Here is a 17,486-nt window from a genome sequence, read left to right on the forward strand (position 1 = left end):
GTGCTAAGTTACATAGAAATAATCACTAGTGTAATATGACTTCCATGCATTCTATTGATCAAAGTTGAGCAGCTACAAATAACCAACAGTATTGGAATTCATCCTGTGGTTAATAAATGAAGGATAATTAATAAAGAGCGAGGGATAACATTACCATATGCCCACTCGATAGTTTTATTATGAATGTCTTTCAATCAGCCATTGCTATTAAATGATTAATTCAGTTTTCTCACCTATAACTTGGCAATAATAATAACTCCCTCAAATGTATGGCTTGCTTAACAGATGAACAAAGAAAAAACTAGAAGGTACATCAAACTATTTTGTAACCTGAAGAGAACTATTACTATTAAATAGAATGAGAAAGTTTAGAAAGGATATGTTGTTGGCCTTATGTTTATGCTTATTTCTGTGTGTGTACTGTAAAACAAGTATATTTATGAAAAATACTAAAAGCTTTATGTCAGTGATGTAGTGAATCATTTCCCCCAAGATATAAATTACAAAAACTTACCAGAAAAAAATGAAGGAAACTCAAATAAACCTATAAATAGTAAAACATCAGAAAACCTATCCGTTTAAATCATTAGATTAATGTATTCCAAAGAAAAAGAAACATAAGATCGTGTCAAAATATGTTGAAACTTACAAGTTCATAGTAAACATTGTAGTAAAAATTCTTTGTGAATGTAGGCTGGACCTAGTGACTCTCTTCTAATGGACAGAATATGGAGAGGTGATGCTTTGTGTCTCCCAAGGGTAAGTCATAGAAAGGATAGCTTTCTTCTGGCTCTCTTTCTTGGGTTGCTTGTACAAAGACAACCCTGCTGACATATACATACTCAAGCATTCATGAGGCGTGACCCATGTGGATAAGAATTGAACCCTTCCACAACCATGAGCATCACCTTGTCAGCTTTGTGAGTGAGCCACCTTGAAAGCAAATCCCCTAGTCTGTGGGTGACTATAACCCTGGCCAACATCTTGACCTCAGTTAGAGACCCTGAGTCAGAAATGCACAACTGAGCCATTCCCAAAGTCCTGACCTGCACAAAATGTGAGATAATAAATGTTTATTGTTGCCTTAAACCACTAAATTCTAGAGTAATCTGTCATACAGCGATAGATAACTAACAAAAAAAAAAAATCAAGACTTATTAAACTCCAGGGATTAAGATTATGACAGCTGTAGATTGATAAACAGACCTGTGGAATAGAATAAGCAAGCCAGAAACAAACCCATGCATCAATAAAATCTGATCTATGGCAGAATTACTGCCACTGTAAAACAATAAGGAAAGAATTTAAAAAATCTGATGGAAAAAAATACAGGATTCTGGCATCATATCATATATTGAAATATCTAGTAGCTTAAAGATTTAAAAGTTAATAAAATGAAGCTTTAAAATTTTAGGAAAAAGTAAGAAAATAGCTTCCTGGGTTTGGTATAGAGAAGAAATCCATAAACAAGATGATATTTATAAAAGTATTATTTAAATGAGTTTTAAAATTATTTGAAATATTTTAGAATAATTCCTTTTCAAATTATTTAAAACTTTTGATAGAGTATTATAGCTGATAATGAAATTTACCAGCTATTTTTTGAGAAATAGGATGGACCTAGTAGATGAAGGGGAATTTGTAAAGTAAATAAATTTATAATTGTTGTTCCAAATCCTAAATATTTATTTTGTTTAATGATTCTCATCATACCCTGTGGTATATTTGTGCCACCCTAGTTGCCTACAAGACTTTCTGTTTAAAAATCACAGAGAAGGGGTGCATGGGTGGCTCAGTTGTTAAGCGTCTGCCTTTGGCTCAGGTCATGGTCCCAGGGTCCTGGGATCGAGCCCTGCATCGGGCTCCCTGCTCCGCGGGAAGCCTGCTTCTCCCTCTCCCACTCTCCCTGCTTGTGTTCCCTCTCTCACTGTGTCTCTCTCTGTCAAATAAATAAAAAAATCTTAAAAAAAAATAAAAATCACAGAGAATAAGAGCAAAAATTCTGCAAGTAAGCACTGAAAGGAACCAGACTCAATTTCTTCTGATTTTTCACTTCTTTATCTAATCCTCTTCCACCAACAACTTCAATCACATCTAGCCTCTGGAGTGCAGACATTGTATCTGTCCTTTTTTATTAGTCTAGATGTGACCCAAATAACTCTTTTTTTAAATTTTTGTTTTCTCAGTTTAGCTGAAACCACTTGGAATTTCTTGAAGTAAACTTATTAATATTTAATCAATATTAGGGAAATTAAGAATAGATAATATAAGTACAATGCTAAAGCATACTAATAAATATTTTCAAAATAGTGATTTTTTTCATTCTAACATGGCTAGATGTTAGGTTCTAATGTGCAGTCCCAGCTTCAGGCTTACTGACCTGAGTCCTTTCCTCTCAATTCCTAATTTGATGTGGAACAGTGTAGAACAGGGACATTCAACCTATTTTTTGACATTTAACATTATAGCAAAACTCAGTATGCGTATACACATATATGTACACACATGCAATTATGTATATATGTGTGTATGACTAAAATTAAATTTCACAAAATAATGTTGGGCATTTGAGTGATGCATTTAGATTTTTTTCATGCTGATCAAAACATTAAATTTATATCATGACACAAATATGGATCACGAAGATCAGCAATTTTATTTTAAATAAATAGTATGATATATAAAAGAAAAAAATAACAAGAGCACATCACAGGTAGTAAAAGTAAATATTGTGGGACTCCTGGGTGGCTCAGTCGGTTAAGCGGCTGCCTTGGGCTTGGGTCATGATCCCAGGGTCCTGGGATGGAGACTCACGTCAGGCTACCTGCTCAGTGGAGTCTGCTTCTCCCTCTGCCCCTCCCCCTGCTGTGCTCTCTCTCTATCTCTATGTCAAATAAATAAATAAAATCTTTAAAAAATAAAAAAAGTAAGTATCATTTGTTACTTGCAGCTCTATTTTACATATAATTTTAGATGTAAGTATGTCTGAATATGTTATATGTTTATACTACACTGTGATATAAATACTATCAGTCATTGTCAGAAAAGTTTGAAAGCTACTAATTAAATTTCCCTCCAAAGAAGGTCCTTCACCTTTTTTTTCTATATTTTTTTGGCTATTCTTTATAGTCCCATTCTTTGTCCCTCTTTTCTCTTTGGACAAATTTTGCATTACCTAGTTTAAATTAGCTAATTCAGCCTTGTTATTCAGCTTCAGAGTCTGCAGGTCCAATTTGGCTAGTGCGTAGGTATACTCTTCTGCCAGTCAGCACTGCACATGGGTCTCCTTCCTCTATGCAGCAGGGAAGTGGAGGCAGTGGCCAGGAATTTATTATCTTCAGAATGGCATGGCCCATTGCCAAGGCTGCTCCAGCTGGGAAATCAATAAAAGCAGCTGAGGCCCAAGAGTATAGATAGGGCCAAGTGGTATAAAATAATACAAGATCTGGGTAGGATGTGTCTCCTCCTGTACACTCCAATCTGCTTGCATCCTTTTATAGTATTTGAATCTCATATGAGGACTAGATATCTTCATTTCTTCCCTAAAATGAGGACAATTTCAATCCTTAAATGTAGTGGTCATTTACAATCTCTTAAAAAGACTTAAACAGGGCTTGCAAAGCAAGCTATAGTTTTCATGCTACAGCTAATCCTAGGTTTGTCACTGACATTCATCATCTCTCACCTCCATCACCCATTTCAGATTCCCCAAATCCCATGCTGGAAGTTCTAATAATCTGGGTTCTGTGCCTATGGGGATGGGGGCATCCATGATCTAGACTTTATTCCTGAGTAGTCTGAGCCTGTGGTTGTCTTTTCCTGGTTGGGCTGTGATTGCTGCCATTGCTCATTTACAGTTATCCACTGAGTACAGAAGCACCAAGGGTTCCCTCTGTGCATGGCCTGGGTCCTGGATACCTTTCCCCATACCCCCATTATGAAGTGACAGCCAAAGATCTTCATTCAGTTGCCTCATCCAATATAGCAACTCTTTTCTTTTTTTTCTTCATTCTATTGAGATATAATTGGCATACAACATTGTTTAAGGTGTATAGCATGTTGAATGGACAAATGTGTATATTGCAAAATAATTACCACAGTAAGTTTAGTTAACATCCATCACCTCATATAGTTAGATGATTGTTTCCTTGTGATGAGAACTTTTAAGATTTATTCTTTTAGCAACTTTCAAATAAATTAACTCTTTTTTTTTTGGTCTGTGGCTCTACTGTCATGAGTAGCCCAAAATGGCTAGGTGGTACTTGCAATTTCCACCTTACTATGGAAATTAGTAGTAGAACCATTACTATGAGCCTTAGTGGAAGCAACCTTCTCAGTAAATACCTGTCCAACTAACCTTTGTGAGTTACGTCACCTAAAATCATAGTTGTTTGTTAACATTTTAGCAATGATTAAATGGGACAGAAGTATTTGGGGATGAGGGAGAGAGGGAAACAGATGAAGAGAGAAAATAATGGGAGCTGGAAAGAGAAATAGGCTTTGACAGAAGACATGCAAGTGGGTTCTGTTCATATTTCAAATACTTTTCACAGTCTGAAGTTTCTCACATGTCCCAGTCTGATTACAAGTACAGACTCAGAGTTGTGATTATCCCAAGTTTTAATAGGAATACTTCCTTGAAGAAAAGCTAAAAGATTTTGGCATCCAAAATTTCTTTCACATTCAGAAGTTATTGATGTCATTCATGAAGATATTAGATGAGTAGTATATTCAGTCTGAGAAACATCAGAAGGGAATACTCCTAAAGATATCTATGGTCCATTAAAATCATATTTAAAGAGAACTTTGGATTTAAGAAATTTAAATGACAGCAATATAAGCTCCTTTACAGTTCCCTGGTGGAAATGAATTAACCATTAGAAATGCAATTGCCTTACTACCTCCTAGAAGGGACAGAAATATTAATTTCCAAGGATAGATCAATAGATCTCCCAGTTTAAGCAGGGAAAGTAGTATACAATCATATATTCAGAAATGTATATATATATATTTTTTTTTCCTGTAATCTTCTTCAGAGTCTTTGCACTTGCTGTTTCTCCGTTTGGAATATTTTCAATAGGACTTTTTAATAAATTATTGCATTCTTTAAATCCTTCAGATCTTCCAACCATTACTCCTCAAGAGATTATTCTTTAACTACCATAGATAAATCATTTCTTCCATCAATCTCTATACAATACCAAGTACTATTTTCTTCATGATTCATATGAGTATCTAAACCTTTCTTTATTGATTTGTTTATTCATTTGCTTATATGGGTACAGTCTTTCTCAAAAGGAAAATAAACTTATCAAGGGAAGGTATTCTATTGGGTTGGTATACAAGTATACAAATTTCTAGTGCCTAGATTACTGTTTGGCTTACAGAAGAACACAATAACTACTTAATAGATGGATCATAATTTTTATAGTTTATTTTGAAACAAAGGACCCTGAAGAGATAGGACATCTAAAAGGGTATTTCTCCTTTTAATCAGTTGCTATCCAGATATATTAAAATATGTTCCTATTGTAAGGATTTATGTTAGTCAAAGGCATATATGAACACATATGTAAGTGTCAAGTTATGATAAAATGTGCATTTCATATTTTATTATTTGACCATTAAGAAGAATACAGAGAAATATTGCAAAGATTACAAAATAGTGGATAATGAAAATGCTTTACACTGGGATTTGAAATCAATTATAGAATCTGGGATGAGGCATGTATACTCACTTACCCCATACTCTATTGTACTTTGCTTTATTGAGTTTTTTATTTATTACTGAGGTGTTGGATAATTATTTCAGAAAAATGATGGTTGATAGGAAGAAATTATGTGAAATTTTAAAATTCTGTCAGATCATCCACAAAGTGGATATTCTACATGTAGATAATTGAGAGTTGTTTCAAGATAAATGCTTCTAATTTTGACAGTGTTTTTAAGAAAGGAGCACTCGTGATATTCATCAGGTTGAAGGACCTTCATTTTAATATAATTTCAGTATACCATCATATTTTTCCAATCCATTTCACAAGAAAAGTGTCCACTATTATAAAGATATATTGTTTGCATGGCTTGGTACATCACTGTCACACTATTAACCTTCAGGTATTATAAAGACCATTACCAGACTAAGGGAGATTGAAATCAAGACATTTTAATTATTCTTGTTATTTTTGGTACATAAGTTAGGTAAGGTGCTTAGTTTGACAAACAAAGGAAAAAATTTCTTTTTTTTTCTATTATATATTTTCTCCTTTTGCTCCCTAGCCTCCTCATGACCCCTACTCCACTTAAATAATCTAGATAAAACATAGGAAATGTTCTCTAAAAAATTCTTGGAACAAGCTACACAGATTATATGCACAATAATGATGCTGAACACTGACTGGCTCTTAGAATACCAAACTGTATAACTACATATGACATCAGACATCTTTATCTTAAGCTGGTAGAAAATTATATTCTGACCTAGTATTTATAATGTTAATTCACATTTGTTGTCAGGATGAAATACAAAAGCCTGTGTTTGGCCATTTCCATCACCTTATTTTATAAACTAAATTAATTATTAATTTAAACCATGGTAAAAGCTATATTAATTTTATTGTAAGTGGTACATGTCACTTTCAGAATAAAGTGTGTTATCACTCAGAAAGTACAGGCTTTCGGGGAGATCAAGTACACTAATTGTTTCATTCAGTAGAAGAACCATATGCAATGTTTTTCTTTTTTTTTTTTTAATGTTACATGGCAGCTAAGTGCAGAGAGGAAAAAAATAATATGAATAATATTGTGCAAGAAAACACTTGTTGCTTATAAATATTATTATCTGATATTGAGTATATTTATTTATATCACTTTATGGAGTTTTTCATATAAGTTTCTACTACTTTTTGGTGTCCCATCATTCATTATTAGAAAGTGCAGGCTGGCTCTCAACATGCTCCATCTCCAGCACATGTGTCTTATATATGCAGGTCATATTACCAACACTGTTTTGTACATTCAGAGCATTGGGGACCCTCTTCATAACTAATCTTTAGATATATAAGGACCTTTTCACTGCTCCATCAGCCGTTAAATTCACAACACTGTGCAACTATCATCATTCACTATCATGAAATAAAATTTCCTTTAATATTGTTTTCTGTATGTGCAGATATGAATTTGTTCAGCCATTATGCAAAGATGTCATGATAGCATTTTAAAAGATAAAAGGAAAAATAGCTATGAACAAGTTTTATGATAGCTGCAAAACAATGTGATACCCCCTATAGCTGTGTGCAATAAAAAGGACTGAAGTGGGGAAATATTCTTTATGATCATCTTCGGCAAGGTATACATATCAAGAGAGAACTTTTGTCGGGTATCCAAAACCTACATAACCTTTGCTTACAGGCCATTGGGTGGTGGATAGAAATGAAAAGGCACTTATCTTTTATGTTTGAAAGTAACTTAATGATGCAGCCATTATTGATTGTTTTCCAATTCTATTATATGGCAACCCTGATTATTGCCCCCAAGATAATTGTATAAAATATATTCTGTACAGAAAACTTAAAAAGGTAAAATATACCAACACTGGGATATCAAAAAATTGAGTCAATATTTTTCTCCATGTTTTTTTCTCTACCTTTTAAAAATGTATCAAACAGGGGTACCTGGGTGGCTCAGTTGGTTAAGTGTCTGACGCTTAATATCAGCTCAGGTTATGATCTCAAGGTCGTGAGACTGAGCCCCACATTGGGCTCCACACTCAGCAGGGAGTCTACTTGAGATTCTCTCTTCCTCTGCTCCTCCCCCTGCTCGTGTGAGCTCTCTCTCTCAAATAAATAAATAAATCTTTAAAATAAAAATACAAATGTACCAAACAATAAAATACACATTAAGAAACACGGCAAATAGTATCCTCATGAAATGTTCTTTTTTTTTTTTTTAAAGACACTTTTATTCAGCGTCATGATCAGACTATTATATTTAGCAATCAACAGCATGGGTGCAAAAAAAAAAAAAAGCATTAAAACCCTTTGTTGGAATGCTTTACACTTTCCACAGAACAGAAACTAAAATAACCTGTTATACAATTAGTCACAAATACAGTCCTCGAGTTTTTTGCCCATACACATGAATATTGTCTAAAACATGTCTTCTTTGTAGCAGCTAGGCCCTGCCACCACTGTGCTTGGCTGAGTTCACAAATCTGCTGTAACCTGTAGCTTCCCTGTCACTTCTCTGGCTCTCCTCTTCTGCTAAGGTTTGTTTCCTGGCAGTAATTAAAACCTTCTGCCACTGCCATAGCTACTGCTGCTGCTGGAACCACCACAGCCACCTTGGTTTCGTGGTTTGGCAAAGTATTGGCCTCCACCACCATAGGGGCCAGAGCTTCTGCCTCCAAAATTTCCTCCTTTCACGGGTCCAGAATTTGAGGATTGACTGTTGTAATTGCCAAAATCATTATAGCTTCCACCACCTCTAAAGTTGCTTCCATCACTACCAAATCCGTTATAGCCATCCCCACTGCCACCATATCCACCATCACCTCGACTGCCACCAAAGCCACCTCGACTACTGAAGTTCCGTCCATGACCAAAGTTGTCATTCCCACCAAAACCACCTCCACGACCACCACCAAAGTTTCCAGAACCACTTCGACCTCTTCTGCTGGATGAAGCACTAGCCATCTCTTGCTTAGATAGGGCTTTCCTTACTTCACAGTTGTGGCCATTCACAGTATGGTATTTTTGAATGACAACCTTGTCTACAGAGTCATGGTCATCAAATGTTACAAAAGCAAAACCTCTCTTTTTGCCACTGCCTCGGTCAGTCATGATCTCGATCACTTCAATTTTCCCATACTATTCAAAATAATCTCTTAGATGATGTTCTTCAGTGCCTTCTTTAATGCCACCAACAAAAATCTTTTTCACAGTTAAGTGGGCACCAGGTCTTTGAGAATCTTCTCTTGAGACAGCCCTCTTTGGTTCCACAACTCTTCCATCCACCTTGTGTGGCCTTGTGTTCATGGCTGCATCCACCTCCTCCACAGTGGCATACATGACAAACCCAAAGCCTCTGGAGCGCTTGGTGTTTGCATCTCTCATTACCATACAGTCCGTAAGCGTTCCCCATTGCTCAAAATGGCTCCTCAGACTCTCATCAGTTGTTTCAAAGCTCAAATCTCTGATGAAGAGCTTCCACAGCTGTTCAAGCTCTTTGGGAGACTCTGACTTAGACATAACGGTGGTGGGAGGGGAGACTTTAATGATGCTTACTCGGTGGTGTCCACGGGCAGAAAGCCTCATGAAATGCTCCTTATGTTCCCCTATATTCCTAATTCTCCCTGGACATAAGGTCAGAACCACGTGACTAGTTCTGGCTAAGGCCCGTAAGAAGTAATGGGTGCCACTTCTGGGCCAGACAAGAGCCAATGTGCTTTATCCATTCCTCAATTCCCTTGCCAGGTGATCCTGAAAGCCACATACTCTATGTGGTTAGTGTTTTTACAAGGAGAAAGGACACCTGACATGGGTTGAGTTTGTGTAGGTTATTTAGAAGAAAAAGAAAACAACCTTTTTTTGTGTTAAAATATTAAAATGACAGTATCCTCACTAGAAATGGATAAAGACTTGTGGCATAGATTAATATTAATACTGTCTGATAGGGTCTTGTCTAAGGTAAGTGCATGTTGCATTTAAGTGTTTATGTAGACTCTGTTTTGTATGTGTTTGAGCATTCCATAGCAATATATTACGGTGTCAAAGTATTCTCTTAAAAGTATAAATTTTATTTCAAATATGAGCTTAATTCAAAAAGGAATAGCCAGCTATGACTGACAGTTTCTTGCAGTAAGAAATAACATAGCAACAATCATTTACAAAAGCCTCTAACATGTCAAGCTTTATGTTGAAATCGCTCTTTAAATTATTTCATTTAATCTTCTAAACAGCCTTTTGATACAGAAACTATTATACTCATTTTAGACATGAGGAAACAGAGCCTTGAACAGATTAAGTAAATTCTCCAAGGCTACATTAAATAGCAGCTTGGCAAGGTGAGGATTCAGATACAGAGATTGAATCCACTGCCATCACTTTAATACACTATATTTGACATTGGAAACGATAAAGGTATGCTTTATTTGAACACATAATAAATTATCCTACTCTTCTGTTTATTTAACTACTTCATTTCACTTAGAACCTATGGACCTTTAAACAGGCTCTCCAATATTGAAAACAAGTAACAACTATCAAAGAATGCAAGAACAACAGGATTACCCTTGCTCACACTGTTCACCCTCCTCCCTTCCTAGCCATACATTTGGAAAGATTTCTGAAACTTTTCTCTCTGTTTTTTTTTTTTTTGTTTGTTTGTTTGTTTTTTAAATGTCTTACTCAGTCCTCACTCTTCTCCAATTTGGCTTTGTCCTCATCATTTAACCACCACTGTCCTGCTATGTTCAATGATAACCACATCTCTTTATTTCTCAGCAACATTTATAGTATGAATCACTCCCTCTTTCTTGAAAACCCTTTTTTCCTTATTGATAGCACACGTGCTTGAGTTTTCCGTCCCTCATTCCCATATTTCAAAGTATTTAGGTTAGATCTGTTCTATTTAGCCATTCAGTGTTGGAGTTCCTCAAGACTCATTCCTAAACCTTTTTTCTCACTGTCTGCTGTCTAACTGGACAATCTTACTATACCCTACAGCTATAGTTGTCATCCTCCCTTTCTCTCTTTAGCACATTCTCTCAACTGCTATATTCAATTTTCTACTCAATATTCCCTCTTTATATATAAAAGAAAGCTCAGACTCCTCACGTCCTAAACAGAGCTCAACTGTATCTTTCCTCACAAATGGCTATCACTTTTTATCCTGTTGCATACACCTGAAATCCAGGAGTCATTTTTTTTTGTATTAATTTTATTATGTTATGTTAATCACCATACATTACATCATTAGTTTTTGATGTAATGTTCCATGAGTCATTGTTTGTGTATAACACCCAGTGCTCCATGCAGTACGTGCCCTCCTTAATACCCATCACCCGGCCAACCCATCCCCCCACCCCCCACCACTCCAGCAATCCTCAGTTTGTTTCCTGAGATTAAGAACTCCTCATATCAGTGAGATTGTATGATACATGTCTTTCTCTGATTGACTTATTTCGCTCAGTATAATAGCCTCCAGTTCCATCCATGTCATTACAAATGGCAAGATTTCATTCCTTTTGATTGCTGCATAATATTCCATTGTATATATACACCACATCTTCTTTATCCATCCATCTGTTGATGGACATCTTGGCTCTTTCCATAGTTTGGTTATTGTGAACATTGCTGCTATAAACATCAGGGTGCACGTACCCCTTTGGATCCCTACATTTGTATACCCAGTAGTGCAGTTGCTGGGTCTTACGGTAACTCTATTTTCAACTTTTTGAGGAACCTCCACACTGTTTTCAAGAGTGCCTGCACCAGCTTGCATTCCCACCAACAGTGTAGGAGGGTTCCCCTTTCTCCGCATCCCTGCCAATATCTGTCCTTTCTTTACTTGTTAATTTTAGCCATTCTGACTGGTGTGAGGTGGTATCTCATTGAGGTTTTGATTTGGATTTCCCTGATACCAAGCGGTGTTGAGCACTTTTTCATGTGTCTGTTGGCCATTTGGATGTCTTCTTTGGAAAAATGTCTGTTCATGTTTTCTGCCCATTTGAGAGAGAGAGAAAGATAGAACACATGTGAGTGGGGGGAGGGGCAGAGGGAGAGAATCCTCAAGCAGATTCCCAACTAAGCACAGAGCCCTACACGAGGCTTGATCCCACGACCCATGAGACCATGACTTGAGCTGAAACCAAGAGTCAGACACTTAACAAACTGAGCCACCAAAGCACTCCAACTTATTGAGTTCTTAATATATGTCAGGTACTGTAAGGTTTGTACTGCAATAGCTTACTAGTGGGTATTTTCACAGGCACACTACTAATTCTTCAATTCATTCTCCACACTAAAATCAGAATAATAATATAAGTAAATGTTATCACACTGCTCTCAAACCCACCTAATGAGTCTCAGGTGCTATTAGAATAAATACAAAGTCTATTATATGGCTGGCAAGACTTGTAAGACTTCACCCCTCCTTACCTCTCTTGAGCCTTGTCTCATATGTCATCCCCTACCATCCCTTCCCATTATTCTCTGTCTCATCTTCTTTTAATTCCCCAAATATGTGATACATAGAGAGCTAGCTCTCTAAGAGAATTAGGTAGAAGCCATAAGACTTCTTTACTACTCAGCCTTGGAAGAAACATGTCATCACTTTCACATATTCTTTTGGTTAAAAGTGAGTCACTTGATCACCTCATGTTAAAGAGAAAGATTGGCAGAAGAATACGAATACTGGGAGGGATGGTTCTCTTGTGGGCCATCTTTGGAGACTGCTACAATCTCCATAGCTTCACTTATATATATATCAGTGGCACTTCGTAATCTTGCTTGCCTACATCTCTAGTCCTCTACCCCTTTCCCAAACCCATTTGTTTATGCATACTCTTTACTGAGTGAATTTAGTTTCCAGAATACAGTAAGCTTGCAATTCTGTGCAATCATGCCTTCTTATATGTTATTTTCCAAGATGTTTTGTTTTTTATTTGCTAGTTTTATCTAACTGTGACTCATTGTTTAGATACAAATAAAGATCTTACCCTTTAGGAGAAACGTCTCTGACACTCCTCTAGATGTTTTATATTCCCATGGCAACCTGTGTCTACTTGCATCCTCCAATACTGTAAATATTTAAAGTTACTTAAGGACATCAGTCATCTATTAGCCAATTTTATTTGAAGAGGTCATGGCAGGTGGGAGGGCAACCAATAAATTCTTGTGGAATGACTGGATAATTGGAAGCACTCATTTTACTCCTATGCTATGCACAGTTTCTTAAGCTGCTTATGGTAGATTTAATTTTCAGTTTTTCTCAGTAAATGTATCACTTCACTATATGAGCATATTTCTCTTAGAATGGCTCAACGGTAAGCTTTTAATTGTTCAAAAATATGAAAGGGAACCTGATAACTATCAGTAACATAGTGCCCTCGTTGCCTGATATGAAGGTTATTCTGTGTAATTCAAAAAAAGATGTTCATAACTAAAGGCTATGATTCTTCACATGGTTTTTATGAAACTCCACACCATTACACACAAAAGAGAACTTTTGCATAATTTTCAAAAATTCTTAAATCTATTTTAAATCCACGTAATGATAGCACTCATCATTAAGAATATCAAGCTAACAATTAATAATATCAGGTGTCTGAAAGTGTAGCATTTCTCTGTGATTTGATACAATATGTGCATTTTGTGTTTCCATGAAGTGTGTGTGTGTGTGTGTGTGTGTGGTATGTTGCTTCTTCCATAAAGCTGCCACATTTCCCATCATCTATTAAATTATGGGAAAAATATATGTGTCATATTTTCAGCAGAATTGACAATGATTATTTCCTAATTAATGTGTTATAATTGGACAATCAGTAAAATATTCTGTATTAATATAAATATTTTTGAAGATTTTTGTTTTTTCTAAATTCAAGTTTATGAAAGTTTTTAGTATAAGCTCACTTGTAGAATTGGATAGTGGATTTAAATATAAATGATATTCTGAGAAATAGTGTGCCGATTTATAAAATAAGTTTGTTATAAAAAAGAACTAATATAATTCTCATCCTGTTCTCTATATATTTTATATTAATAAATAAAAATTAGACTTCTACATTCCTCCAGCTACTACATTAATTTTAAAAATTGTTCTTAGGTAATGTAAGTCAGTTGCTTTAATAACTAAATTATTAAAGTGATTTTTTAATTATTTTTAATGAAATTATTCTTTTATTTTTATCTGAGAGAAAAATTAACTACAAATGCTCAAATATGACTTTTTATGTCATATAGTCTCTTCAAAATGCTTCAACTTAATTGGCCTTACATGGAAAAACAAAGAACCTTGAAAGGCATCAGATTAAGGTCACAGGTCAGTGTTCAAGCAAAATGGAGTTGGGCTACCAAATGATTTCCTGTTATTAAGCTGATAAATCAGAGCAATGTTGATAGATGTGAGCACTGGGACAGTATGTCAGTCTCGTGAAAAAAAGTGCTAAACAGACACAGGTGATCAATGCTGTCAGAGTCTTGAAAATAAAAATTTTAAAAAGGTCAAAGAAAGCATTGAGAAGGCGATCAGTGGTGTTTACATTCCAAAAATGAAGTTTTTGTGTGATTTAACTTACAAGAAGCCTTCCTTGGCTTCACAAGGAGCAGAGCTGATGAATTTGCAAAACGAATTCACTGTTATAAGGGAGCACACATCAACACTCCACATGTGTTTGGACTGACTCCCACAGGCATTCAAAGCCCATTCCAGGCCCCGTCTTTTTGACTTGTTTTCTTCTCCATATTATTTAGATTGTTGTTGGCTCCTGATATCCTAGTTCTGCCCACCCTCTAGGCCCCTCTCAAATTCTGCCTCTTTTGAGGTTTTACTTGAAAGTGTGCCAAGTCAACCTAAGTACATCTTCTTTGAGCCAATAAAATAATATTTATCTAATATGATATGTTTGACACTTAATGAATTTACTCTTAAACAATTACCTAAGTAATCTTTTCTACTTTCAACATTTTTTTCTGAATACCTATTTTTTTGGACTCTAATAATAAATAAATAACATAGAATTTCTGCCTTTAAAAGATTTATATTCCAGTGAGTGATTTATAAGTTTTGAGAGTCAGATTCCCTTTGAGAGTCTAACTAGAAAAATGGCCAGGAACAATGGCTTTCCTGAGAAAAATATATTCATATAAAATTTAGCACAAAACTTCAGAGGATACAACCATAAAGATCATGAAAAGGGAGGATGCTTTCCAAGCACCATTTTTAATTCTGTTTTGTAAAAGTAATAAACTCTTTTCCGACTGAAGAAGTGTTGAGTGGTTATTTAGGGAGGTATAACAAATAGCACAGGCAAAAGAAAGGAGTGTGAAAAAGAATAGGACAGTAAAGAAACATTAAGATTTTTCATGAGGCAGGAGAGTGGTATGAACTTAGGTTGCAGATATACATTGGACAAGCTGCAGATGGGTGTATTTACTTGCTAACATGTCTGGCCTGCTTTGGGGGTGGATATTTCATCTAAGATCATTAATATTTTTCTAGACCCTGAAGATTTTACCATGTTTTTCTTACATATCTTTAACTTTAAGCACCTGTTGTGCTTTGCATATATTAAATATTTAACTCATAGTTGACTAAGAAAAATTGGGAGGGAAAGGAGGGAGAAGGTCATAGATTTAGTTGATCTGCCAAACTCTGGAAAGGATAAACAAAGAGGTAATTGAATTATAAATAATATCCTAGGCCAATTATGTGTAAGTGTAGTTTATTTTAATAGCATGATGAAAAGAAAGAGAATTAGTTTCATGCCGTTTTATAGGAAATGCTATAAGTGAAGATATATTTTTTTTGGTAACAGCAGTTTAGTTTTGTTGATGCCACTGGAGATAAAATTATAAATATTATAGCTACAGGCTCTAGATTAATCCTACTTAAATGATACAATATTTTATACCAGTAAAATATAAAATTTAAAATATAGAAATATTTAGATTATGATTTCTATGAGGACAAAAGAATGTGTTTTGTCCATTTAGCTCCTAAGTTCCTACACATTTTATTTTATTTATTTATTTTAAAGATTTATTTATTTATTTGAGAGAGAAAGTGGCGAGAGCACAAGCGGGTGGGAGGGGTAGAGGAAGAGGGAGAAAACTCCTCAAGCAGGCTCCCTGCTGACCATGGAGCCCAGTGTGGGGCTTGATCCTAGGACCCTGAGATCATGACCAGAGCTGAAATCAAGAGCCAGATGCTCAACAAACTGAGCCACCCAGGCACCCCTGTTCCTACACAGTTTTGATAATACAATAACACACAGTAGACAATTTATTCCACAAATATGTATTGAGATATTACTGAGCTCCAGCCCCCATTGTAGGCAGTGGAAGAATAACAATAAACAGAATAAAGTCCCTCTTCTCAAGGAGCATATATTAGAGGAACATGACAATAAGCAAAACACCAAATAAATATATAATACGTGTGGTGGTGAATGTGCTACAAAATATCAGGGTGCATCAGGCGGCCATTGTCACAGAAATGCTGTAAAATGGTCACTAAAATCTCATCAGTGTCCTATCAGCAATAAAGAGTTATTTGGCTCAAGCGTCCTGAGTCAGCTGATAAGGTAAGGTTTGAGCCTCTGCGGATTTCAGCTGGACTCACTCAGAGGTCTGCAGATTGGGGGCTGACTAAACTGGGCTGCACTCAACTAGAAGAGTTGGGCTGGATGCTTTTGCTCCGCCTTTCTCTGACTCTCCTCTTGGAATCAACAGGCAGTGGGCATGTCCTTCACATGGCAATGTCACAAATGCCAGAGATCAAAGGCAAGCATGTGGTGCGTTGAAAGTTTACTTGCATCATGACAACCTAAATGAGAAGGCTGGGGAATAGGGAGCAGCAGTTGCCCACGAAGGCACTGATGTAGAGCCTAGTTAAGATTCTCCCTCTGCCCCTCCCCTCCCACCTCTTTCTCAAAAGAAAAGGAAAAAATGGTTCTGGCAATGTGTTTTGGAATCTTTTGGATTAAATATATTCTGCTATTTTCCTTTTTAAAAATCTCAACCGGAAGTAAACTCGTGTGTGTGTTGTGTACGGACATAAACTATGTGTTAAATATGTTTGGAAACTTACTACTCTTCAAATGCCACCTTCATATATTTATTCATGCAGTAACTCCAAACAGAATCGCTGATTTTATTCTAAGAAACCAACATAAGAAAACAATTCAAGAGAGGTTTTATTACAGTGTTAGAGACATTACACTTACTAAGAGCACTATCAGGTTGGATACTAGAACTGAATTAATCCCGTCAGAGGGCAAAAGGAAACTATTCCCACTTTATTCCTTAGTCAGCTTTGCCTTAACCAAGGTTCTTCCATTTTTTATTTAATCCTTCAAGTCTTTCAAAGCTATTTTTGATTTTGCTCTTGCTCAGTTTTCCCTAAATCTAGACTAGAGATTTTAGCGCTGAAATAATTACTTGTAAAATGGTTGTGAAAGATTCAGCTGTACTTGAACTATTTGTGTCTTTCTTGTGTGGATTTTGATGGCTTTGTCCCTGGAAGTTGAGGGGTAAAACAATGCCTAGATCCATCTACCTTCCCTTCCCATGTTGTAAGAAACACCGATCTACTGAAAGAGTTCTCTTCTTACTAGAAGGATTATGGCATCTATGCTTGCTTGCTGGACAGATTATTGATTTTGGCTGTTGCTTATTGGAATAAATGCCTTGTGGATCAAATTTAGCCTTTGCTCTATTCTTTCACTGTTCTACTCTTTAACCCAGGGTGTCTGGGAGATCCTGTGGCAT

At 35.9% G+C, this 17,486-nt stretch overlaps 1 pseudogene; it reads right to left on the minus strand.

Moving 5' to 3' along the window:
• Window positions 1–8,223: 8,223 nt before the first annotated feature.
• On the minus strand, window positions 8,224–9,245 carry LOC118017408 (annotated as a pseudogene).
• Window positions 9,246–17,486: the final 8,241 nt, after the last annotated feature.

The sequence above is a fragment of the Mirounga leonina genome, unplaced genomic scaffold (genome assembly GCF_011800145.1).
Source record: "Mirounga leonina isolate KUSES-001 unplaced genomic scaffold, KU_Mleo_1.0 Mir_169, whole genome shotgun sequence".
In the NCBI taxonomy this organism is placed as follows: domain Eukaryota; kingdom Metazoa; phylum Chordata; class Mammalia; order Carnivora; family Phocidae; genus Mirounga; species Mirounga leonina.